Source organism: Zophobas morio, unplaced genomic scaffold (genome assembly GCF_036711695.1).
Source record: "Zophobas morio isolate AGI-343-1 ecotype UQ-CSIRO unplaced genomic scaffold, CSIRO_AGI_Zmor_V1 ptg000058l, whole genome shotgun sequence".
NCBI lineage: Eukaryota > Metazoa > Arthropoda > Insecta > Coleoptera > Tenebrionidae > Zophobas > Zophobas morio.
Window position 1 is genome coordinate 6,076,193 of NW_026972163.1, and position 6,896 is coordinate 6,083,088.

The 6,896-nt window shown below is 37.6% G+C and overlaps 1 long non-coding RNA gene across 2 annotated transcripts; it reads right to left on the reverse strand.

Moving 5' to 3' along the window:
- Positions 1–3,238: 3,238 nt before the first annotated feature.
- On the reverse strand, positions 3,239–4,550 carry LOC135143255 (uncharacterized). 2 transcript variants are annotated; one of them, XR_010282716.1, is made up of 4 exons: positions 4,415–4,550; positions 4,053–4,273; positions 3,786–4,000; positions 3,239–3,732 (listed from the first exon to the last, which is right to left on the reverse strand). It is a non-coding gene; the product is annotated as an uncharacterized LOC135143255 (long non-coding RNA). The 2 variants fall into 2 exon arrangements; XR_010282715.1 differs by having other exon boundaries at positions 3,786–4,004.
- Between the last annotated feature and the right edge of the window lie 2,346 nt (positions 4,551–6,896).

Genomic DNA, 6,896 nt, shown 5'->3' on the forward strand with positions numbered 1-6,896 from the left:
CGCTATTTCTAGCAACGCAAGTTGTCCATCTAAAGTATGGTCTGGACGCCTCGCAAAATATTCTAATTGTAAATATTGCGACTTCAAACATGTAGTTGTTAAATTTGCCAAGCTGCTCATAGCTGCACAATCCTCACACCATCAGTCCATTCAGGAAAAATATGCGGATGATAAATACAGTAAGATTAGTTCGAATCCGAAATTGAAAGGGTTTTTAGTTAAAAAACTCGCCGAGACTGCGCTCAAAGTGTGACCCTTTTTTTATTACTATAATTACTATCATATATGTAGATATTATTATACTTTTACCACATTTGATAATGTTGTCTACATCGTTGATGTTTTTATAAAATATTTTATTATGACTTCTATAACACAAATACATTTTTTTGCCAAAATGTTTTGAAATTTTTCATTCTATACTGGTCTGTGCGAAAAACGGGACACATAATATTTTTTTGAATACAGTGCTTTGCAATTTTTTTTTGCTTAACTTTGATATTGTTTCTTGACCAGCATACTTATTAACTGAGACGTCTGGGAACTGATCCCCGTAGACAAATAAACCAAAGATTTTTTTGTCATCACACTGGTATTGAGAAATCGCCACAGAACTACTGTGGAAGCCAAAAATCAATGTCTCCATGAGCAAACGTACTGTGCGAAGAAAGGTTGAGAAAGCGGAAGTTAAATCTTGAAGACCCACCATTGATCCAAAGAGCTTCTCAGTGAGACTACAGTTCAATCGGAATGATCAAAATTGTTACCAGGATGACTAGCGGCGTGTAATGTTTTCCGACGAGCTGAGGTGTGGGGTCATGTTGTGAAATTTCCTGCTGTGTGATTGTTGAATTTTTATCATTTTATATTAAAGTAATTTAAATTTTGTGTACACATTTTCAGGCTTTTTCCTAAAAAAATAAGGGCGACCCGTTTTTCATGCCGGTCAGTGTACAGTATAAAGTAAAGGATTGTCCACAAAATATTCTGTTATAGTTTATAACTATAAAGATGAAACTGTGTTATTGTTTGCAATTGTCAGATTCTGATGACTCATCATGTTGAACTTAAAATAATCCATCTCTAACAACCCTTCAACACTAGGTAAAAGCTCAGGTGTTTATTTATGTTTATACATCGAAAGAATGTCACGTAGAAACTAGTTTGATTTGAATGAGTTTGGCTTCTCAAAACACAGGACTAAAATTAATTAAACCACACTCGAACAAAATGTTCTGAATATTATACTTAATTTAATTTTCTTTCCATAGTTTGGTTTCAAATAGTTGTAACAGAACTTGATCATTATTAATTTTGATAATTCCAGTACAACAAAGCCACCAAATATTGGTTTGTATGTTATATATTATATATTATTATTGTATATTTTGCCTGTTTTTCTTAATATGCATAGTCATCTTTTCACAACAAGAAACTTACGACATGGTTAAAATGGTACATTTTTGCAAGAAAATGTGAACTTTGCAATTATGGGGCGGAGCCTAAATGCAAAATCGATATTTCCTTATACAAATTTTCCATTTTAAATATGTTTTAGGTTTCATGTTGTGAGAAGAAGTTTTCACATATTAAAACAAAAAAACAAAATGTAAGCCCGCCCACCCGTCCTATCTCAATTGTGATGATTTTTTTATTCGCCGTGAACCAAGGGGGGGCGGAGCTTAACTGCAAAAGACCTATTTCTTTACAAGAAATTAAAAACATGTTTTTGAGTATCGTGTTGTTCAAAGAATACCATGTATATTAAGAAATAAAAACACCAAAATGTAAACGCCGTCCACCAACGCCATCTCAATTGTGATAATTTGTAATATATATACTCAAAAACATGTTTTGTGGTAGCTCAGCGGTTTATTGATAATAAGCAAACAATACAAAGCAAAATATGGGTATGGGTTATCGAAGTGGTGGCAATTCTCGTCGGGGATGGTGGCGGCTCCTGGGACTCAGAGCGTCGTAGGGGATGACGGCAGCGATGTATGTAGCACAGGACACCTGGACGGTGCGACCCTGGAGATGACGACGTCGGCGATACGGCACAGGGGACCTAGAGAGTGCGACCCTGGAGATGACGACGTCGGCGATACGGCACAGGGGACCTAGAGAGTGCGACCCTGGAGATGACGACGTCGGCGATACGGCACAGGGGACCTAGAGAGTGCGACCCTGGAGATGACGACGCCGGCGATGCGGCACAGGGGACCTAGAGAGTGCGACCCTGGAGATGACGTCGTTGAAGCGGCGCAGGGGGACCGTAAAACAGTGCAGCCCTGGTGATGATCTCGAAGCGGCGCAGGGGACCGTAAAACAGTGCAGCCCTGGTGAAGATCTCGAAGCAGCGCAGGGGACCGTAAACAGTGCAGCCCTGGTGATAATCTCGAAGCGGCGCAGGGGACCGTAACACAGTGCAGCCCTGGTGATCACCAGAAGGGGACCGAGACAGTGCAGCCCTTAAGGTGGAGATGGTGGAGTTCCATCTGCCTGGAAAGCGTCCGAGTTGCCCTTTTATAGGCAGGGTTGAGATGCGTGGGAGTACCTGCACAATGAAGTAACTTCAGGTGGGGTGCGTTCCAGTGGGGGTGAGCTTGGTGGGGTTGATATCGGCGCTGCCGAGGACAGCGCCCTCGAAAGGGTACTAGCGGAGCGCTTTGAAAGCTCCGCTACAGTTTTTAATTTCTCGTTGACAAATAAGGATTTTGCAGCAACCTTAAAACATCTGCAAGATTTCAAAGCATTCGGTTTTGTAGTTCCTGATTAAATCAATAAAATAAATTTACGCATTCATTAATTTTTTTGAGTCACCCTGTATATGCAAATCGAAAAAATTTAAATGGAATGATAAATCACAAGAAGAGACTCACCATATTTTGTACATTTTAGATAGGATTTATTCAGCAAAATTTTGTGGTGACGTCATAAATTTTTTAGGGGGGACGACCAAATACGTTTTGATCAAAAATTTACCATGCTTATGATAATTTTAAAATATCTTCAAGATTTCGAAGCATTCGGTTTTGTAGTTCCTGAGTAAATCAGTAAAATAAATTTACGCTTTCATTTATTTTCTTGAATCACCCTGTATATGCAAATCCAAAAAATATGAATGTAGTGATAGATCACAAGTACAGACTGATCATATTTTGTACATTTTAGATATGATTTATTCGGCAAATTTTCGAGCTGACGTCATCAAATTTTTGGAGGGGATAAGCAAATATATTTTGACTAAACATTTATTATGCTCTTTATAACCTTAAAACATCTGCAAGATGTCAAAGCATTCCGTTTTGTAGTTCCTGATTAAATTGTAACGGCATAAAAATAGGATACCGTTTTATTAAACATTCCATCACAGTTTACACTTATTATATTTATGCCAGAATAGCGTCCCTCGCAAACCTTTTATGTTGTTCACCATTTGAGGTTACTGTAAACAAAACACGTCATCATCTTTTGGCAACCCTGTCGCCTTGTCATCTGAAATAGGGATTTTTGACTCGAACTGAACAACAGCGCCACCGGAATTGACACCATCTTGTCGAAAATAAACTTAATTCGAATTGGTTCCTAAAAAGGCGGGAAGGCTTCTGCTGATGACGGATCATTTTTTTTTAGGCAAAAAAAAAAAAATATCTTCATCCGTTAGATTTTTGCTAACCTTCTTGTGTGGTTGTGCGAATTCTGTTCCCGGAATTTTTAGCTTTGAGAGACCTAAAAGTTTAGATTGGTGAAATTGCTTGGAGTAATTGTCGCTAAGGTCTTACTCAAACAACTTATTGTGTCGGATTTTGGAAAAAACCGGAGGAAAAGGTGCTTGCAAAGCACGCAACGTTTGTTAGATTTTTTTTTGAACGCCACCACACCCTCAATATCTAAAGCAGCCTCGCCCATCCAGAGGTAAAATGATTAAATATTCTCACAGTTTCAACTTTTCTCGTCGATGAACCAATTTGTGGCCCATTGTCAATTTCCTGGCGAACTTTCTAGAACTTCGTTGTTTTAGGCTTTTATTATTGGAGTGTACTACTCACCCGGAGTTTTCCACCAAGTTCCCTTCGTTTGGTGCTTCATTGCCTGGACGCTAAAGGAAAATTCAGCAGCTCCTGGAGCCACGATTTTCGGGGTCTTGCTGTGATTGCTCGATTATGACTTAAATCCGGATTCCCGAATCCTTTTTGAGGAGAACCCTTCCATCTAGCTGAAGGTGACGTGGAGGACACCGGAACGATAAGTACCCGGAATACCATCCTACCTACGATCGTGCGAGCGTATATTACGATAATACCATAACATCGTTGTAACTTGTAACAGTTTAATTTTGGCATTTTTTTTTGTGTGCCATTGTCGATTTTATTCACCTTTTTTTTGATTTAGGTTTTCTTGTGTAACTTACCTAATTATTGTAGTCCTGCAGTTGGGGCTTCACCTCACTGTGGTATAACTTGTGCACCGGTTGTTATTTTGGGAGCGCTATTTTGTTGGTTGGTTGCGTTATCGCTTATTTCCATATCACGTTACCGATAAGACGCCGTTCGACTCAGCTGATACGCTCTGCGTTTGATATAAGGTACGTTCACGAACATCGGTTGACGATAAAGTGCGCGAAATATAATAACAACTTGGTCTTATTTATTTGTTTATACATTTAGTTGATATTGACTTACGTGTCACTCATTGTGTGACAATCTCACAACGTAACAATTTCACCCTTGTACAACTTTCACTGTTTTTTTGGTCTTCGATAAGCTTTATCGATTTTTGGATCTTCTTGGATTATATTTTAGAAACACTATCTGTCATTATCATCATTTAACTAGACTTTTTTGTCTGTTTACCGTACAATATAGACTGCAGATATAAATTTGTTCCTTTTTTTCCCTCATTGCGGGTTGCTAGCTGCTCTTTTCGAGTTTGGGGAGGCAAAACAGGATTAGACGATTGCGATAGGGGCGTTATAACGAACTCGTGGCGCCCTAATAATTTTTCTCTTTTTTTGAAACCCACCCACACGACTAGCTGGCTGGCCGCCACCTATCGCAACGCCTGTTTAAGCAGTTTGACGTCACAAAATCAATAAAATATATTTACGCATTCATTAATTTTTTTGAGTCACTCTGTATATGCAAATCCAAAAAATATGAATGGAGTGATAAATGACAAGTACAGGCTCATCATATTTTGTACATTTTAGATATGATTTATTCGGCAAACTTTCGAGCTGACGTCATCAAGTTTTTGGAGGGGATAAGCAAATATATTTTGACTAAACATATATTATGCTCTTTATGACCTTAAAACATCTGCAAGATTTCAGAGCATTCGGTTTTGTAGTTCCTGATTAAATCAATAAAATATATTTACGCATTCATTAATTTTTTTGAGTCACCCTGTATATGCAAATCCAAAAAATATGAATGGAGTTATAGATCACAAGTACAGACTCATCATATTTTGTACATTTTAGATATGATTTATTCCACAAACTTTTGAGCTGACGTCATCAAGTTTTTGGAGGGGATAAGCAAATATTTTTTGACTAAAGATTTATGATGCTCTTTATAGCCTTAAAACATCTGCAACATTTCAAAGCATTCTGGTTAGCAGATTAAAAATTAAATTTCAAAATGTTGTTTTATAATTTTGATTTTTTTTTCCAAAAATCTAGACGTTTCGGGTGAAAAGTCGATTCAGAGTTGTAAACTACATGTGTAGGACTATGTTATTTTATACAATTGAAAACCCATTTACTATGTACAATTTTGAAGTGAAGTCATCGCATTAGTGGTGGGGATGACTAGACAAATTTTGGTTAGCGTTTTACCATCTACATGATATTCTTAATATAAGTACAAAATTTCACAACAATCGGTCGAGTACTTTCGGAGATTATCTGTCTAATAAAAATCCGGGACGGCAGACGGACAGACGGACAGACGGACGGACAGACGGACAGACGGACAGACGGACAGACAGACGGAAATGGGAGACCTATTTCTTCGTCTTCTAGGGGTCATGAAAGATCGAGAAAACGTAAAAGTAGAGAGTCGGCCGACAGACTCGATTACAACACTTCCTTTGCTTACGCTCGGGAAGTAAAAAGAAAAGATTTTTCAGTCTTGAATAACTATGCTACAGTAAAATGTTTATTTTTTAAATTTAATACCCCAATGCCTTCTTTTGCACCTGTGGAACGGGTGTTTAGTAGCGGAAACCAAATTCTGACACCAAGAAGAAATAATTTAGGTGACAATACGTTCGAACTGTTGTTAATTTTAAAAAATTGGTCTAAAGAGTTTAGACAGTACTTCCCTCGCTGTCGGAAACTTGACGACTGCATGCCTATTGTGTTTTTTTTTCTCATTACATTTTTGTAGTGGGAATTTAAAAAAAAATTGCGATGACGTCATCAACATTTTTGCAAGGACACGTATATCAGTTGGGATAGATGTAGTGTAATACTAAGAATAAAATTATTATATTCTCAAATTTTCGGGAAAATGAATTGGGTCGTTTGAATATTGATTTGTAATAATCAATAAAATAACGAAACAATTTACTCACGTATACCTACGTATCAGAGGCAACTGAAAATCGTGTATGTATAAACATTGTTAATTTAAGATGACAGGCGTAACAGCATACGTGAGAGCCAAACACAGAAACTGTAAACAAAACGACCGTCGGTTTTATTGCTTCGACTTCCGCTTATTATATAAAACATTGGGTTTTATTTTAATTCTTGACGGTGAAATTCACAATTGGTTGATTATAAACATGTCTATTTCACATTCGCGGAATCAAGTGAATGGATAAAACAAATGCAGGTCTGTAATGTTAAAGTCGATGTAAATAAGCGTGCTACCCTTATGTTTCAA